The 16,329-nt window shown below is 47.8% G+C and overlaps 1 long non-coding RNA gene across 1 annotated transcript in view; it reads left to right on the plus strand.

The window, feature by feature from the left end:
- The window catches only part of LOC145514726 (uncharacterized), a 93,954-nt gene that overhangs the window by 71,569 nt on the left and 6,056 nt on the right, over nucleotides 1–16,329 (plus strand). The window contains exons 2-6 of the long non-coding RNA XR_014060320.1: nucleotides 10,626–10,734; nucleotides 12,408–12,544; nucleotides 13,120–13,225; nucleotides 14,302–14,364; nucleotides 15,506–15,615. This is a non-coding gene — a long non-coding RNA (uncharacterized LOC145514726). The remainder of the gene's footprint in view (nucleotides 1–10,625; nucleotides 10,735–12,407; nucleotides 12,545–13,119; nucleotides 13,226–14,301; nucleotides 14,365–15,505; nucleotides 15,616–16,329) is intronic.

Below are 16,329 nucleotides of genomic sequence, written 5' to 3' on the forward strand. Positions count from 1 at the left end.
CCAGCTATTCTCTGAGATGAAAAGCCTGGGTCTGAGAAAACCAGGGACCGAGATAGGGGACCTGGGGGAGGACAGTCTGGGGAAGGGAGGTGACTCGTCCTGCTTATTCATTCTTCCCGCAGATCCAAGAGCAGGCACGGGCACTGTTCCTGTCTGTACTCAGAGGGCCAGCCCTTGCCTATGGCCCCACTCCTAAGTGGAGTGTCTGCACCTAGCACCCAAAAATGTAGCTCTCCTGGCTCTCCCAGTGATACTTCGTGTCCTGTTTCCCCTGCTACACTAACATATGCTCCTGTGGAAAACATAAAAGTACAGAAAGAAAACCCCACATAGAATAAAATAGAAACCTTTCATCATGCTACCATCCAGAGAAATCTACCATTGCCCCTCTGATATATGGCTATTTTTGTCTACTTTGAAGCATAAACAAACACATGCTTATATATCCTTATAAAATTGTGGTCATGCTAAATATACAGTTGTTTCATACTTATTTAATATTTTTCTTGTATTTTCTATTAATTCATTGTGGGAAAACTTGATTTTTAGTATCTACACAGTCTCCCATCACCTGGATCTTCCAGAATATGATTAACTAATGATGGACCTGTAGCTGGTTTCCCAATTATTGTTCATCAAATCAACACTGTTATGATGATCCTTTAATGCAATTGTTGTATTTGGAATATATTAGGTGCTCAATATTTATGAATTAATTAATGATGGATGAATGAGTGGATTTCTTTAGGATGGGTCTTAGACGTAGACTTATTTTGTCTGAAATATCTCTGGGTCCATATCTCTGGTTGGCCCACTTAGTCCCTGTTTTCTTCTGATATGGTTAGTAACAGTGCTTGTTTTTACTCTCAAATGTCCTGATTTGGATGATAAATTATAAGGTCACCTTAATCGAATGGCATGAATCCTTTTGAGGTTCTTGATACACATTTCTCTATGGCTCTATAGATGATTTGTACCAATTTACATCTAACCTATAACCTATTCTTAAAGAAGAGGGATAGATGAAAAATGAGTTGATGAAAAATTTGGGAAATAGAATTATTCTTGAAAATGGATTGGTTTTGTAAAAATTGAATTAACTTTGCAAAATTAAATAATGACTCAAGTTCCTTTCCCTTCTAAGTTCTCATGTTCTTAGAATCCACCTTGGTCACATGTTAAGCTTAATTATTGTTTATCAAGCATTTTAATAAAAATATACTCATTCTAAATGATTATAGCTTTTTGGTGGAACAGTCTTGATCCGAAAGCTCTTTGGGTTTGAATCCCAACTGTATCACTCGCCACCAGCCTGTGAAACTTTGAACAAGTCCCATAACTGAGAGTCTATTTCTTCTTCTGCAAAAAGAAAAAGGATATTCCCTCATTTCAGAAAGTCATGAGGATTAGACATCAGTATGCAAACCAAGAAAGCCAATTTCATGCCGACTTGACTCAAATCCATTCTTAGCCTAACAAGCCATTCACCTCACCTATTTAGCAGCAGCACCTGGCCCTTTCTAGTTTTCCACATGTATACTGACTTCCCATTCTCATAACATTCTGACTTGCTCCCAGAGCCTGAACAAGTTGCTCTACTAGGTTACCTTGTTGGAGGACTAGTTAGGCACATGTTAGTGGTAAATGGCTTCCTGCTTCAAAATGCATTTGATGTGCAGATTGTCAAGTTATGACCAAGAGGACTGCATGATTAAGAACTTGGTTGCCTAGGAATTGTGGGCGTGGCATATCCTGTGATTGACTTATTCTGTAGCTAATTGATGTCATCTTTAGGGATCTGTTGTAACTCCTGTTTTCTCACCTTTATGGGATAGTAGTCCTGGGAAACTGAATCTAGGCAGGATCAGCTGTGTTGTTATTCAGTCACTAAGTCATGTCCAACTCTTTGCAAGTCCATAGACTGCAGCACACCAGGCTTCCCTGTCCTTCACCATCTCCCAGAGTTTGCTCAAACTCATGTCCGTTGAGTCAGCGATGACATCCAACCATCTCATCCTCTGTCATCCCCTTCTCTCCCTGCCCTCAATCTTTCTCAGCATCAGGATCTTTTCCAATGAGTCAGTTCTGCACATCAGGAGGCCAAAATACTGGAGCTTCAGCTTCAGCATCTTCCTTCCAATGAATACTTGTGATTGATTTCCTTTAGGATTGACTGGTTTGATCTCCTTGCTGTTCAAGGGACTCTCAAGAGTCTTCTCCAGCACCACAGTTTGAAAGCATCAATTCTTCAGTGCTCAGCCTTCTTTATGGTTCAAATCTTGCATCTGTATATGACTACTGGAAAAACCATAGCTTTGACTAGATGGACCATTTTTGGCAAAGTGATGTCTCTGCTTTTATATATGCTGTCTAGATTTGTCATAGCTTTTCTTCCAAGGAGCAAGCGTCTTTTAATTTCATGGCTGCAGTCACCATCTGCAGTGATTTTTGAGCCCAAGAAAGTAAAATCTGTCACTTTTTCCACTGTTTCCCCATCTATTTTCCATGAAGTGATGGGACCAGATGCCATGATCTTAGTTTTTTGAATGTTGAGTTTTAAGCCAGCTTTTTCACTCTCTTCTTTCACCCTCATCAAGAGGTTCTTTAGTTCCTCTTCACTTTCTGCCATTAGGGTGGTATCATGGGCATATCTAAAATTGTTGATATTTCTCCTGGAAATCTTGATACCAGCTTAGGATTCATCCAGCCTGGCATTTCGCATGATGTGCTCTGCATGTAAGTTAAATAAGCAGAGTGACAGTATACAGCCTTGACATACTCCTTTCCCAATTTGGAACCAGTCTGTTGTTCCATGTCCGGTTCTAACTGTTGCTTCTTGACCTGCATACAGCTTTCTCAGGAGACAGATAAATTAGTCTGGTATTCCCATCTCTTGAAGAATTTTCCACAGTTTGTTGTGATCTGCACAGTCAAAGGCTTTGGTGTAATCAATAAAGCAGAAGTAGATGTTTTTCTAGAATTCCCTTGCTTTTTCTATGATCCAACGAATGTTGACAATTTGATCTCTGGTTCCTCTGCCTTCTCTAAATCCAGCTTGAACATCTGGAAGTTCTCAGTTCACATATTACTGAAGCCTAGCTTGAAGGATTTTGAGCATTACCTTGCTAGCAGGTGAACTAAGCACATTTGTGCGGTAGGTTGAGCATTCTTTGGCATTGCCTTTCTTTGGGATTGGAATGAATACTGACTTTTCCAGTCCTGTGGCCACTGCTGAGTTTTCCAAATTTGCTGGCATATTGAGTGCAGCACTTTCACAGCATCATCTTTTAGGATTTGAAATAGCTCAACTGGAATTCCATCACCGCCACTAGCTTTGTTCCTGGTGATGCTTCCTAAGGCCCACATGACTTCACACTCCAGGATGTCTGGATCTAGGTGAGGGCCCACACCATTGTGGTTATCTGGGTCATTAAGACCTTTTTTGTATAATTCTTCTGTGTATTCTTGGCACCTCTTCTTAATCTCTTCTGCCTCTGTTAGGTCCTCCTTGCCATTTCTGTCCTTTATTGTGCCCATCTTTGTATGAAATGTTCCCTTGGTATCGCCAGTTTTCTTGAAGAGATCTCTAGTCCTTCCCATTCTATTGTTTCCCTCTATTTCTTTACATTGTTCACTTAAGAAAGCTTTGATCAGTAAGAGATGTGAATTTTGAGATGATCCCTTGACTGGCTTTCAGATATTAGAGGGCAGGGCATTTGATAATGCCTGAGTAAGGTCTGGATGGTGGTTTTAGTGGGTGGGGAAGACTGGTGGACTCTCCTTCCCAATCCAGGGAAGGGGAGGAAATTTGACTATTTGAGAGGAATCAGGGGAGTTTGACTGTTCCATGTTGGCTGCAGTCCCTTGTGTTTTGGTCTGTGTTGGCCCTGGGAGCCTTCATTATAGCTGAGCTGAATCAGGAGCTCTGAAGTCAAATGCAGGTCATGCCCACGGGAGCAAACACATGTTCTTTCGGAGGCTTGTATGTGCTGGCCTCCTAAGGGGCAGTTTCCTGGGACAGTTATACACAAGCTTATAGGCATAATAAGGTCTTCCTTTCTGATCACAGTATCTGACCACAAGTGATGGCTTAGCCACTTCTCACTTGCCTGGCTCGGTCCCAGAGTGGGCCTGTGAGGCCAGTCATTGCTGAGTTATACAGACTTCCACAGCTCTTGACATAACCATTTGCTCTCCCTGAAAAACAGAGTTTTCCCTTTATCTAAATTAAAGAGTGACTGAGCCCTTGGCCAGAAGTGTTTGCACTGGTACAAAGAGGAAGAGTGGCTCAGTCCCCCGGAAAGGAGCTCAGTACCCTCTTCCAGCAGCTGAACCCACAGAACCTGGCCAGGCTCCAGGGCTCTCAGCAGAATCCCAGCCTTTAGAACTTGGACTGGGGATGGAATCCATAGAATACGTCTTGGCTCAAAGGGGAGGACTTGAAGAGCCTAGAGATTTAAATGAAATGAATTGAACCCTGGCATGAACTTCTCTTGGGTACCACAGCACCCCAAAACATGAAGGACGTGGACTGAGTGAGCACAGAGTGCATTTGGCTATAAGAAAAATGTTCCAAAGCAGCCTTTGGAACCTTCTAGCAAGACCCAAACTGGGGCAGGTCAGATGCAAGTGTGGACAGAATCCTCAGCTCTCTGAATTTCCCAATGTCCATTTGCCCTGAGCCTAACCTGGCCAACTTGCTCTCTGTTATGAGACAGAAAAAGTTACCTTGGTGACTGCATAGGGGTAGGTATCTCCTACTTCAAAAACTACATGTGAAAACTTAATTCCACTGGGTCTTTATGTTTCTTAAACCAATCAGGAAAACTAAGGTGAGAGCATATCTTTTCCTCCCGCTCCACTCCACAGTCACTATGTACTGTGTGTTTATAGCGTAAATAAGACTAACATGCATAATAAGAGGAAGCACAATATGAGGGAGGAATTGGGAGTGTACCACATGTGAATCCATGTAGTATTATTTCAAGGTAAACTCAGATCCAATAAAGATATATTTTACAAACCCCAGAGTAACTACTAAATTTTTACAAAATATGTCTATACATGACCCGGTCTCTCTCATTAAGAAAAGACAAACACACATCAGCCCCACATGGTCCTCCATCTGCCACTTGCTTATTGTCCTCTCCTTTCTTTTGTTTCTCAGGAATGTGGTCTGTACTTACTGTTTTCATTCTCTAATCTTCTATCAATTATTATCTAGCTTCTACTTCCATTGTTCTCATCAAACAGCTTTTGCCAAAGTCACCAATGACCTTGACATAACTGTATCCACAATTTTTGGACCTAACGTGCCCTTTCCTCAGTTCGCCGTTGGAGATGCTGTGGTTCCTTACTTGCTCAGTGAGCTAATAAACCCGACTTGGTTGCCTGCAGCCGTGTCTAGTGAGCATGGACTGGGGGCTGTAATATGATAAGGCACAAAATGGGTAATAGTGGCTCTGACCGTAAAGAATCTGCCTGCAATGCAGGAGACCTTGGTTCGATCCCTGGGTCAGGAAGATTCCCTGGAAAAGGGAATGGCTACCCACTCCAGTATTCTTGCCTGGAGAATCCCATGAACAGAGGAGTCTGGTGGGCTGTAGACCATGGATTGCAAAGAGTTGGATACTACTGAGCAACTAACACTTCACTTTTATTTTTTAATGATATAATTCCAGCCACATCGCCAGCCACCCTTGTGATGACTTCCTTTACTTCTGTCACCCTGGTTTCTTTGGTCCTCAAACCTGCCATGTTCCCTTCCTCCTGCCTTCTGAGCTCTCGTGGGCTCCTTGCTCTAACACGCTTTACAGGTTGAACAGTTGCCATCTCCTCTTTTGATCTGCCCCTTTGACATCACTTGCTTGGCTAGCATCACTTCCCAGTTGGGGAGCCACCCTGGATTTCTACTGTAGGCTCACAATACCCTAGCCACTTGACTTCCTAAGGTTCATTATTTTGTGTGCTGGTTTGGCTGATGGCTGTCTGTCACTGGACAGAGCTCCAGGAGGTCGGGCGATGGGTCTGCTTTTGCACATGGGTGTATGGAGTAGTACAGCGACACGTGAGCACCAACCAGGAGCCCAAAAGCCAGGGGTGCTGCCTGGAGATGCTTCCACGGGGAGACATCTCAGAGCCCCTGCCATCGTGAATCCCTGCAAGTGTTGGAGGAAGCATTTCCCAAATTTAACTAAGTAAGAAGCATTTTATTTAAGGCGTAACATTCATATCTTGGGGAGTTACATAAGTACTAACTTACGGCATAGTTTATTATTTTTCCTCTATGTGTGCACACGTACCTTTATTCACAGGTCATATCTCCCTTGTGTGTGTGGTGGGTGGGTTTCGCCCCTTACTGTCCTATTACCTGCAATGGTTTTGTTGAGGACAAATGACCCAGGTGTAGCCAGAGCCAACTCATGGCTCTGGGTTTGGAGGCAGATGAAAGAGCCTCAGAAGATGAGTCCAATTGCTTTAAGTCCCCGTGGAATGAAGGGTGTGGAAAACAGCTAAACACACACAGATCAACATAAGGTCCTATCCAGGAGCCCCGTGATGGCCACTGGGTTCCTCCACACGCGACCTGAAAGGTAACTGGGACCACAGTTAGTCCAAGGAGCAACATGAGCTTCCTCTGGGCTCAGCTGTGAGAAAGACGTGCATTGGGGATGATTCCGATGTAAAGTCATAAAGATGGGTGACTCCCCTGCTGCTGTCCTGTGGGGAGGGTCACCGTCAGGTCACCATGCTTCTGCAGAGGCAGCAGGCTGGGGAAAGTGGGACACCTGGGATTATTCTGAAAATTTGGACCACACATACGATGGGACCCTGGGGCCCTACTTGGAGTGTCTGAGGTACGCAGGTGTGCTGACTCTGGTGGGGGGGTGTTACCCCAGTCCTAGTAGGGGCCGAGTGCTGGGATGATGGGGTCTTTATCACTGAGGGACATCATCATGGAGGGACAAGCACATCCCAACCCTGACCTGACACGGGCTGCGTGAGCAGCTCCACCTGAACTGAGGCAGCATGCATGTGGGTGGTTCAGTGACCCGGTGGCCTGCTGTTGCGTCCTTTGAAACAAGGAACACAAGACCTGGATGGGTGAGAAGTGTCAGAGGAAGTGGGGCTGGAGGTGGGGTCAGTGAAGAGACAGAAGTAAGTACTACAGGTTGGGAGAGAGGCAAGGAAATGCTTATTTCTATAAAAGATGGAAAAGAATCCAGGTTACAGTCCAGTGAACTTGTTTTATTGCTGATCACGTTCATTTGGCTGATAATTTGAAGGGAAAAGAAAATTTGATTCTCTGTTGTCTGCCCCTAGTCCTGCAGGACTGAGGCCCTAGGAGGGTCGATTTTGTCCCCTCAAAGCCTCTGGGGCCAGAGCAGTCAGGGACCTCCTCCCACAGTGTCAGCAGGCATGGGCTGTCTGGGTGCCCCGTCATTCAGGAGGCACAGTCCGAGCTCAGACCAGGGGCTGGTGTCTCCCAGTTCAGCGCCCTCACCCCAAGCAGTTTGGAGTTGATTCGATTGTGGTCTCATCCTCAATGTTGGGGCCTCGAGTTTTCTGTCTATGAATTTGCTTTCGATGCTTTTTTTGTTTGTTTTGCTTTCTGTTTGTTGGTGGTGGTTATTTTTAGTCCCATGATTCTAACAGGGACCCTGCCATGTGAGGGACGGAACATGAAGCCAGGCCTGCCAGCGCATGCTGGTCTCCACCCTCACAGTCAGAGAAGCTTAAACAAAGCCATGCAACATGGAGGTCCCAGACCCGCCCCGGCTCTGGCTGTGGCTCACAGAGGTCCTGGTGTACAGCTTGAATATTATCCCCCGCGCGTTCACCCAAAACTCTAGGACACCTTGTGCACAAATAGAGTGGCTGTGTTGTTGTCTATAACTGCAAAGAAGGGAGAAAGAAAAGCCTTGGCTAACCGTGAATGTTTCACGGCAAGGGAAGTATGGACTGGGTCTGGTTGGGGCAGATGGAGGCTACCAGCCTGAGGCTGTGGAGAATCCTCCTCCTAACCCAGACCCCTGCCGCAGCTCTCCCAGGGGCAGGATGATGGCCCCTGGGAGATCTGAGCTCTGTACTGGTACATGGCTGTGGGGCCTCGATTGTCACCGACCACGTGGGAAATGAGTGTCGCTCAGGAGAAAAAGGCATCTATTTTCCTCTAAGCTGTATTTCTTTGTCTTTTCTTAATTTCCTTTATTAATTACCCAAGTAGTTAAAACATTAAACATTATGGATTGAAAATAGTTATTAGTAACATTTTGGTGTCCTGGCCTTTGTCTGAGCATTTGTATATTTTACAAAATTTTGCATTTGTTTTGTGCAGCCAGCATTTTATTATATGAATGGTCCATTGCAGGCTGCTGAGTAGTCAGGATAAAAGCCCTATGGGTCAGTAGGACCTTGTGGAGGGGAGGTGTTGCCAAGACCCCAGGGTGGGTGCTCATTGCTAAGGCCATGTGAAGGGAACTGTGAGCTGGTGACCTGGCCTTGCTGCACACCTGATGCTGGATGGCACATGAGGACCCACAGACCAGGTATGATGATCCCCATTTTGCAGGTGAGAGAGTTGAGGCTCTGCAAGGCCAAGCACTTCACCCCAAAGCAAGGGGAAGAGCTCAGACACCCAAACCAGGCACTTCTGGCCCAAGTTCTGTGTGCTCACCCCTGCCTTATTTTGTACAACTTCTCGTTGGTTTGCTGGAAAATTGTCCATTCTCTGGTGAATTATGCACATGGAGGGGTGACAACCTCCCGGGACTACCAGTTCCAGGCTCCTCAGGATGGCCGATGCCAGGAAACGGCTCCCAAGGCAAGTGCATCTAGGAGCCGGCTTGTCCTCATCCCGCCTGGTGGCCCACACAGGACTGTTGGCCCAGCTGAGTCCCTTTTTGTCAGTCTCCTCTGGTTCTAGCACTTCTCCTTGGGCTTTCTGTTCCCTAAAACAGCTCCGGTGGAAAAGCAAATGGGGTGAAATCTGTTCCCTTCCCTCCCAGTTTTCATAACGAGCCTCAGTGCAGGCAGCCCCTCACGTCACCTGGGTTGACACAGGCAGGAGAGACAGGGCCTGGCTGTGGGCTCTGGAGCCAGCTCAGCCACTTGGTGGTGACACGGCTCCTGTGACTCTGCTTTCTGGTCTGCAGAATGGGTGTGCCAGCGGCACCTCCGCTGAAGGGCCTGGTGGAGCCTGTCAACAGGCATCAGGTTCCGAGCTTGGCCTGTTGGAGACACCCTATAAATGTCAGCTCTGACAATTACTGCTTGTTTATGAGTAGTGCTTGCTGAAGTTTATTTTCAGTGCCAACCACCAGTTAAGAAGTGCCATGAAAACATCTGTGGGTTGGTCTAAAGAGGAACGCTGAGGAAGGATGGCAATGGAGGAGAGGGGGTGAGGCACGCCTTGGCATTCCCCTTCCTGCCTTTGCCTGGTTCTCTCCCCTAGTGCCCACAGCCTCGCTGAACGCTAAAGAGGCTCTTCGTTCCCGGAGTGTATGTCCTGCTAGATATCCTCTATTTTCCCTACCCTCCCAACCCTGTGAAGCAGGTATAATTTTAAGCCAGGTTTAGAGGCTTGCAAACGGGCTCTGAGCCCACCAAGGGCAGGAGAGAGGCTGCCGTCCCACTGCTGGGGCTGACGCCCCCAAGCCCAGATCTCAGGACTCCTTGTCGCCGTTCTCCTTTGAGGACCCCAGACATCAGGTTTGCTCCTGGTGCTTCCGGCAGCTGGATTTAGGCCGCGCGCTGGGGTCATGCTGCACTAGAGTCAGCTCCAGGCCGAATGGAACCAGTGGTGGTTCGGGTGTTCCCTCTGTGTGTGCACACACAGTGTGTGAACTCACGGGCCCACCCACGAGTCCAGAGCAGACCAGCTCAGAGCAGACCAGAGGGCAGGAATTCAAGTCTGTGCTTTCGCCACCTGGTGGCGCCACGGTGGCTGCAGGATGGAGCCACCTCTGCAGGGGGCCTGAGGATCTGGGTGGACAGCCTGGGGGTGCAGGCCCCGTGTAAGTGTGTAAATGCAGCACGGCCCGCGTCCACGCTCACAGTGGTCAGGGCTGCGGACATCAGCTCTCGGAGAGGAGGAGGGGTGGAGGCAGTTTCTGGCTAACAGACCCCCCTGGTTCTCTGTTTCTTTCTGTCCCAGTCTGTCTGTCTCTCTGCTCCCTCCCCTCACCGCTCCCTCTCTGTCTCACTGTCTCTGTCTCCTCTTCTCTGTCTCTCTCCAGGAGGGACAGGGCCCATCTTTCCCTGCAGTGAGGCCCCACTGGGGCAGGAAGCTCCCCAGGTCAACTTTCCTCCTGGGAGTCTACACCCCAAGGCGGCTTCTCCTGCATAACCCGTGCCAGGCTTGTGGGGTGGGCTCACAGGCAGGCTCAGAACCCTTCTCTTTGGCCTCAAAGGACAGGGGCAGAATGACCCTGGTAATCCTAGTTGATGGGCTGACATTTGACTGTAAATTGGATGGAACCAGCTGCGAAATGAAAACAAGATTCCAGTTTATTTAACAGTGATCGTGTCACTGCGCTCAGCACCATGGGACATTAGAATAAAAATAAAAAATAAATGAGAATACTGTTCAAGTAACCTGGCTTTTATTGCTGTCACTACCGCAGAGGCAGCAGGCCACCTCTGTCTGCGGAAACCAGCCTTGGAAAACGTCCTCTGAGACTAGACCAAGCATAGGAAGGCCTCGAATGGGGTGGATGGAAGAGCTGTGCGCTGGTAGGGTTTCTGTTCTATTTTGAACTTTTCTACTTTCTGAACATCCTTTCCCAGGAAATACCACACGGGGAAGAGAACAGCAAAGGAAAATTCCTAATGTCACTTTAGCAATGAGGTTTCTTTAATTAGTAGACTTCATTTTTTAGAGCAGGTTTAGGTTTACAGAAAAATGAAGCAGGAAGACCAGTCCCCATCTACCTCTTGCACCCCACCTCAGTTTCCCCTGTTGCTAATGTCTGACATGGATGCTGGGCATTTGGTGCAGTTGACAGGGCAGTATTGATGTATCATTAAATCTGTAGCTGGTGCTGTACATTCTGTGGATTTTCATAAATGGTGATGTTATGTATCCACCATTACACTATCATCCAGAAGAGTTCAACTGCCCTAGAAATCCCCTGTAGTAATGAAATTTTAAAGCAACTTAAAAAAATAAAAACCAGAGATCTCAACTTTCAGAGTTGCACAAATACCATAGGAGTTGGATAGCGGGAGCATGTGTAAATGAGATCCTGTTATCTGCACACAGGGCCAGGATGTGTGTGTGTGTGTGTGTGTGTGTGTATGTGTGTTAGAGGCTGGCCCAGATGTGTGTGTGTGTGTGTGTTAGAGGCTGGCCCAGGTGTGTGTGTGTGTGTGTGTGTGTGTGTTAGAGGCTGGCCCAGAGGCTGGGACTAAACCAGCAAGGAGTGGACAGTATTTGTGCACATGTATAGTGGTGGTAGTGTGTGTACGTGTGTTATTAAGACAAGAGGAAGGGCCGTGGGGAGGCGGGGGTTGGCCCGCTGAGCAGGACCAGAAGATGGGGTTTTGGGCAGGGGCTTGTTGATTCTGGCCGATGGACACGTTGCCCGTTCACAAGGCTGGCTCGGAGCCTAATGGGGAATCGGGAGGAGGTGGCTTTTCCCCCTCTACCCCGTCCTGCTGAAGCATCTCCTGCTGAAACATATCCTCCCTCTGCAGGGGCGCCTGGTGAACACAGGCCGGCTGCAGCCGGGGCTCCGGGACCCAGGGTAGTAAAGCCCCCTTGCTTCCTGGGAGTGAGCAGCGGCTTGGCCAGGCCCCTGAATAGAGCAGGCTCTCAGGTCCACTGAGATGGCCCGAGCAGCCCCAGAAGCACCAGAAGCCTGGGCTTGCGCTGGTCTCTGTCCAAGAAGGAACACTTACCCTCCCATGTCCAAGTTGAGGGTCCCTGGAGGCATTTGTGGATAAAATAGACCTTGTCACGTCTGCCTGCACTTGACCTTCTGCAGTTTGTTGCAGGAGCTCTCCCCTGTGAGGCCGCAGCCCTGCCCTTGGGTGCTATGGCATTCCTGAGACCTCAGCCAACGTCCCTTTCTTTCTATGAAACCCTTTATTGCCCCCAAAGACGTTTCTTTGCCATTTTCCCCTCTCCCTCCCGGGCTTTGTCATTAAACGTGACGAAAAACTCCTGGCTTCTTGGTGCTCAGGACCATGGAGACAACGCATCCCTGGGTTTCCTAGGCCGCTGTAGCTAGTGGATAGCCAGTTGGCTGAAATCTGACGTTAGGAATGCGGGGTCTTTTGGGGAACTGCCCTCAGCTGCCAAAATGGTTCTAAATACATGAGAAGTAGATTAACTTGCTATGCTCCTTGCGTTTATTCTTCCAGCTGAAATTTTCTTGATTTTTTTTCCCCTTTCATTTTATTAGGTTAATAAAACTTGGTTTTCGAGCGTTTCCCTGCCCCAGGAGGGCAGTGGGCCCCATGTCCAATTCATCAAGTGCCTAATGAGTGGCCTCGGAGGTCCCGGCCCATCCATTCCAGGAGCTCTCTCTGCCTCGTAAAGGTGAGGCCTATGGGCTGCTCTGTATATTTTGTCTGTTGGTTTCCCAAATTCTCCTACCAGCTCCACTGTCACTTTTCAGGATTTATATGAGGCCGACGGCACCACGGGGCAGCGCCCCTCCACAGCAGAACCCCCCTTCCTCTGCCCGTTCTTCACACACACCACACACCCTGCGCCATAAAACAACGTTTCTGCAATAAAATGAAATAGAAATGTGTCGATGCTAGCATTTTACCACATTCCAGCCAGAGGGCTGTGGGAAATGCCTTCCTCTACATGAAGTAGGGAAGTTCTGTGAAAGCCGGGGATAAAACAGCGTGAGAAAAGGCCTTTGGTGAGAAGAAATAGTCTGGTGTTTAAAATAAATAAATTAAAAATAAAACATGTGCATGTGTGTGAGTGTGTGCATGCACTGACTAAATTCTTTATACACATACATTTATGCGGCCCTGGTTTGTATTTTGGTGTTTCAGAGAAAGAACAGTGAGGGGGAAAAGTGGATGTTGCTTGCCTCCTGGGCCCAGCGTGTGGCTCTGTCTCCTTCTAGAACATTCTTGCCTTTCCTCCCCCTGCAGCTCTTTTGTCTTTGCCAAGTTGTCGGGACCCTGCGAGCTCCAGGCTTGGGCGGTGTCTGCCCTCAACATGGAGGGGAAGCTAGAATCTGGGCGACAGGAGCTCAAGGTACACGCATCACCTCAGGGCTCGGGAACCCGAGAGACCCTGTGAAGGTTGAGAGAGTGGGGCGGTGGCTGGGTTGTGGGGTCCCCGGGACCAGAGGACCCCCAAATTTCACAAAGCAGCCTGGCTGGGTCCGGGTTCCTCCTCTCTGGACTGAGCCTCCAGATATCACCCGGCTTTTAACTAAGCACTCTAGCAGGGCGTGCACGGATGCTAAGAAGTGACTCTGCATGACCTGTGGCTTTTTCTCCCTTTCCTTCCTTCCCATGGCTTCCGGAGCATGGAGGAAGGAGTGTGGAGGGGAGCTCAGCTTGCTCTGCTGGCAGTGGGAGGGAGCTGGAGAGCGGCCTCAGAGGGCTCCCAGCATTCTATCACCACCGGCCCAAAGCCAGGGCACAGGCCTATCCACAGAGCTAGCTGGGGTGGGGGACTTCTTTCCGTGCCTGGGATGTGCAGAGGTGAGACGCTCCCATGCTGTGGGGCAGGGGTGAGGACGACGGTCCCTCGGTCCCTCGTCTGCAGGCTCTTTCCATGGAGGAGGAGGATTCAGGAAGGTCTCTGAGGCCGGGCCGGGGTTAGGGGCAGGCATCCATGGATGGCTCACCCATGGGTGAGTGGCACTGGCCAGCACCCCCCTCCCTCCACATGGGGAAGACACAGTACAGATCACCTGGCTCTCAGCAGGGATCACCCAGCCTTGCACACCCGCATATTCCCCATGGGCTGAAGAATCTCACGGGCTCCTGGGTTGGTGGCTTAGGGGCCACACAGGGGAGGGAGGCCGTGAGCAGCCTGTTCTGATGGGGCTTGGGGGGCGAGTCCAGTTCATGCCCCGTGAAGACCCTCAGCCCAGGACTGGCCTTTCTCAGTTGGCCCCCAACCCACCCCGAGGCGGCTGGAACACAGCTCTGAAGCAAGATTTCCCATGAGGAGCCGGCCTTCTCCCCCCTCCACGCCCCTCTTACCGGGCGCTCATTGTGCATTAGATTATCTTCTGAAAATATACTTTGAAGGGCTTTTGTTTTGTTTTGTTTTTCCTACTTGACACTCTTGAATCAAGTAGGCCATTTATCTTTTAGGCAGAAGAATTTCAACAGTTACACTGCACACTTGCTGGAGGGTCACAGACTTAAAGCATAGAGGTAGTTTAAAATTTTTTTCATCATGGGTTTATTCTTGTCTTGGCTCCCCCCTAAACTTTGCAGCTTTCCTCCCCTCCAACTAATCCTCCCAACTGCTGCCTACCCCCACCCCCCTCATGGATCCAACCCACCTCAAGCTACTCAAACTGAAAGGAGCATTCATACCCAGGCCATCTGTTTGTTTAAACTCACCCTGTGTTAGTCTGCGTTAAATGCAACAGAATGGAGAAAAATGCAATTCTCTGTCGGCTTTTGATCAAAGAGAGTTTTTTTTTTTTTTTTAATTCAAGATGGATTTCTGAAGGACAATGTGATACACATTCTGTGTGTTTCTGAGTTTCAGTGTTTAGTTGATTTCGGGGAAAATTTTTTTTCCCTTTTGATCCCAGGGAGAAAACACACACAAACACATCTCAGCGTCACAAACATTGCGAGACGGGCCCTTTTCTGTAGATGCCTCAGCTAAAGAGTGGAAAGGGACTGCCTTTAACTTATCAACACAGCAAGAGAATTTGAAATGCTGCGCGACTGCTCCATGCAAACCCTTTCCAGCTTCTGTGGGAACTCAGGAGAGGTCACTCTTGTCTGGGCAAATTCAGGGCCCAGCACGCTCCACACCCCTCACCCCTCACCGGCTCAGAAACACGCAGGACCACGCTCACTCCACCCTCTGATTTCTGATTTTCACCACCAGTCATTAGAAGTACATTTCTCCCCTCACTCCCTCAGCTTCTGAGCAAATGCAAATAAAAAGTGCTTAAAATGGTTAACATTTCCTGTCACCGAAGGCTTTCGTTAGGGGTGGGGGTCGCTGAGTTTTAAAGTGTATTTTCTTAGGAAAACTCATTTCAGGTCTGCGGCAGGAACTCGGGCTGTTTCACACGGCGAATTTCAGGGTTTGCGATAAGCCTGTGTCCTTTACAGGCAGTCGAATAATGCTTTATATTACGCGGGTCAGGAGAGCAATATCCAGATTCACACTGAGATTAACCTGGGGCCCAGCTCAGGTCACAGGAAAAAAAATTTAAATATGTCCTTTTCCCCCACCTTCCCCTCTGCTGCTCACTTTCTTTTCCTTTATTGGAGAAAAAACCCAAATTTGGTACTTTAATTTGTTGTGTTTCTTCTGTTGATTGTTTAGCTAGTGATTTTGCCAGCTTCCTGGATGTTCACTCTGGTTCTGCACAAAGAGCCACATTTCCTTCTGGAACCAGCACTGGGACCCAGACAGAGGAGCGGACACTGGGAACTGTGAGTACTCCAGTCTGTCCTGCGGCTCTGGCCCTGATCGTCCCCTCACGTCAGGCCTCCCCTTTCTTTCTCTAGCGGTTAACTTTCTACGGGGCTCCCCATCTGAACCGGCTCTGTCAGCCCTCAGCACCATTCTCAACTTTTAGGAAAAGAGACTCTACAATTTCTACACAAACATCGGATAGGAAGGGGAGGGGGAGTGTGCTTACCGAAGGCAGTGACTTCAATTTTCATTTTGAGGCTCCGAAAGATGGAGAAAGTAAACAGAAGCAGGCTGGTTTATTTCAGGGGCTAACAGGGAGTCCCTGCTGAATTTACCTAATAAAACGAATTTTTAAAATTTTCATTTTCTCATTTCATTCCAGCAGAAAATGAGTTCGCCTTTATAATATCCAGATCTTTCAAACTCTATTGAGTGAGAAATTAAGTTACAAATGTAAATACCTTGGTATTTATATATATATATATGAAATGAATATATATATATGTGAAATGAAGTAATTTGTGACTGTAATGCAATAGCAAGCCTGACTTTAAGGCTCCTAGGACACTTAAAATTTTTTTATGATGCGTAATAAAGGAAAATAAAATTCAGTAAAAATGTTTCTCTTTTAAAATGGGTGAATTGTGATACTTAACAAATTTAATTGTAATTTTCATTTAACATAAGTAATCTATTAAAAATTTATTTTCCTGAACATCTTGTCAAATGTT

The sequence above is a fragment of the Giraffa tippelskirchi genome, chromosome 7 (assembly GCF_054371585.1).
Source record: "Giraffa tippelskirchi isolate mGirTip1 chromosome 7, T2T-mGirTip1v1.2.pri, whole genome shotgun sequence".
Taxonomy (NCBI): domain Eukaryota; kingdom Metazoa; phylum Chordata; class Mammalia; order Artiodactyla; family Giraffidae; genus Giraffa; species Giraffa tippelskirchi.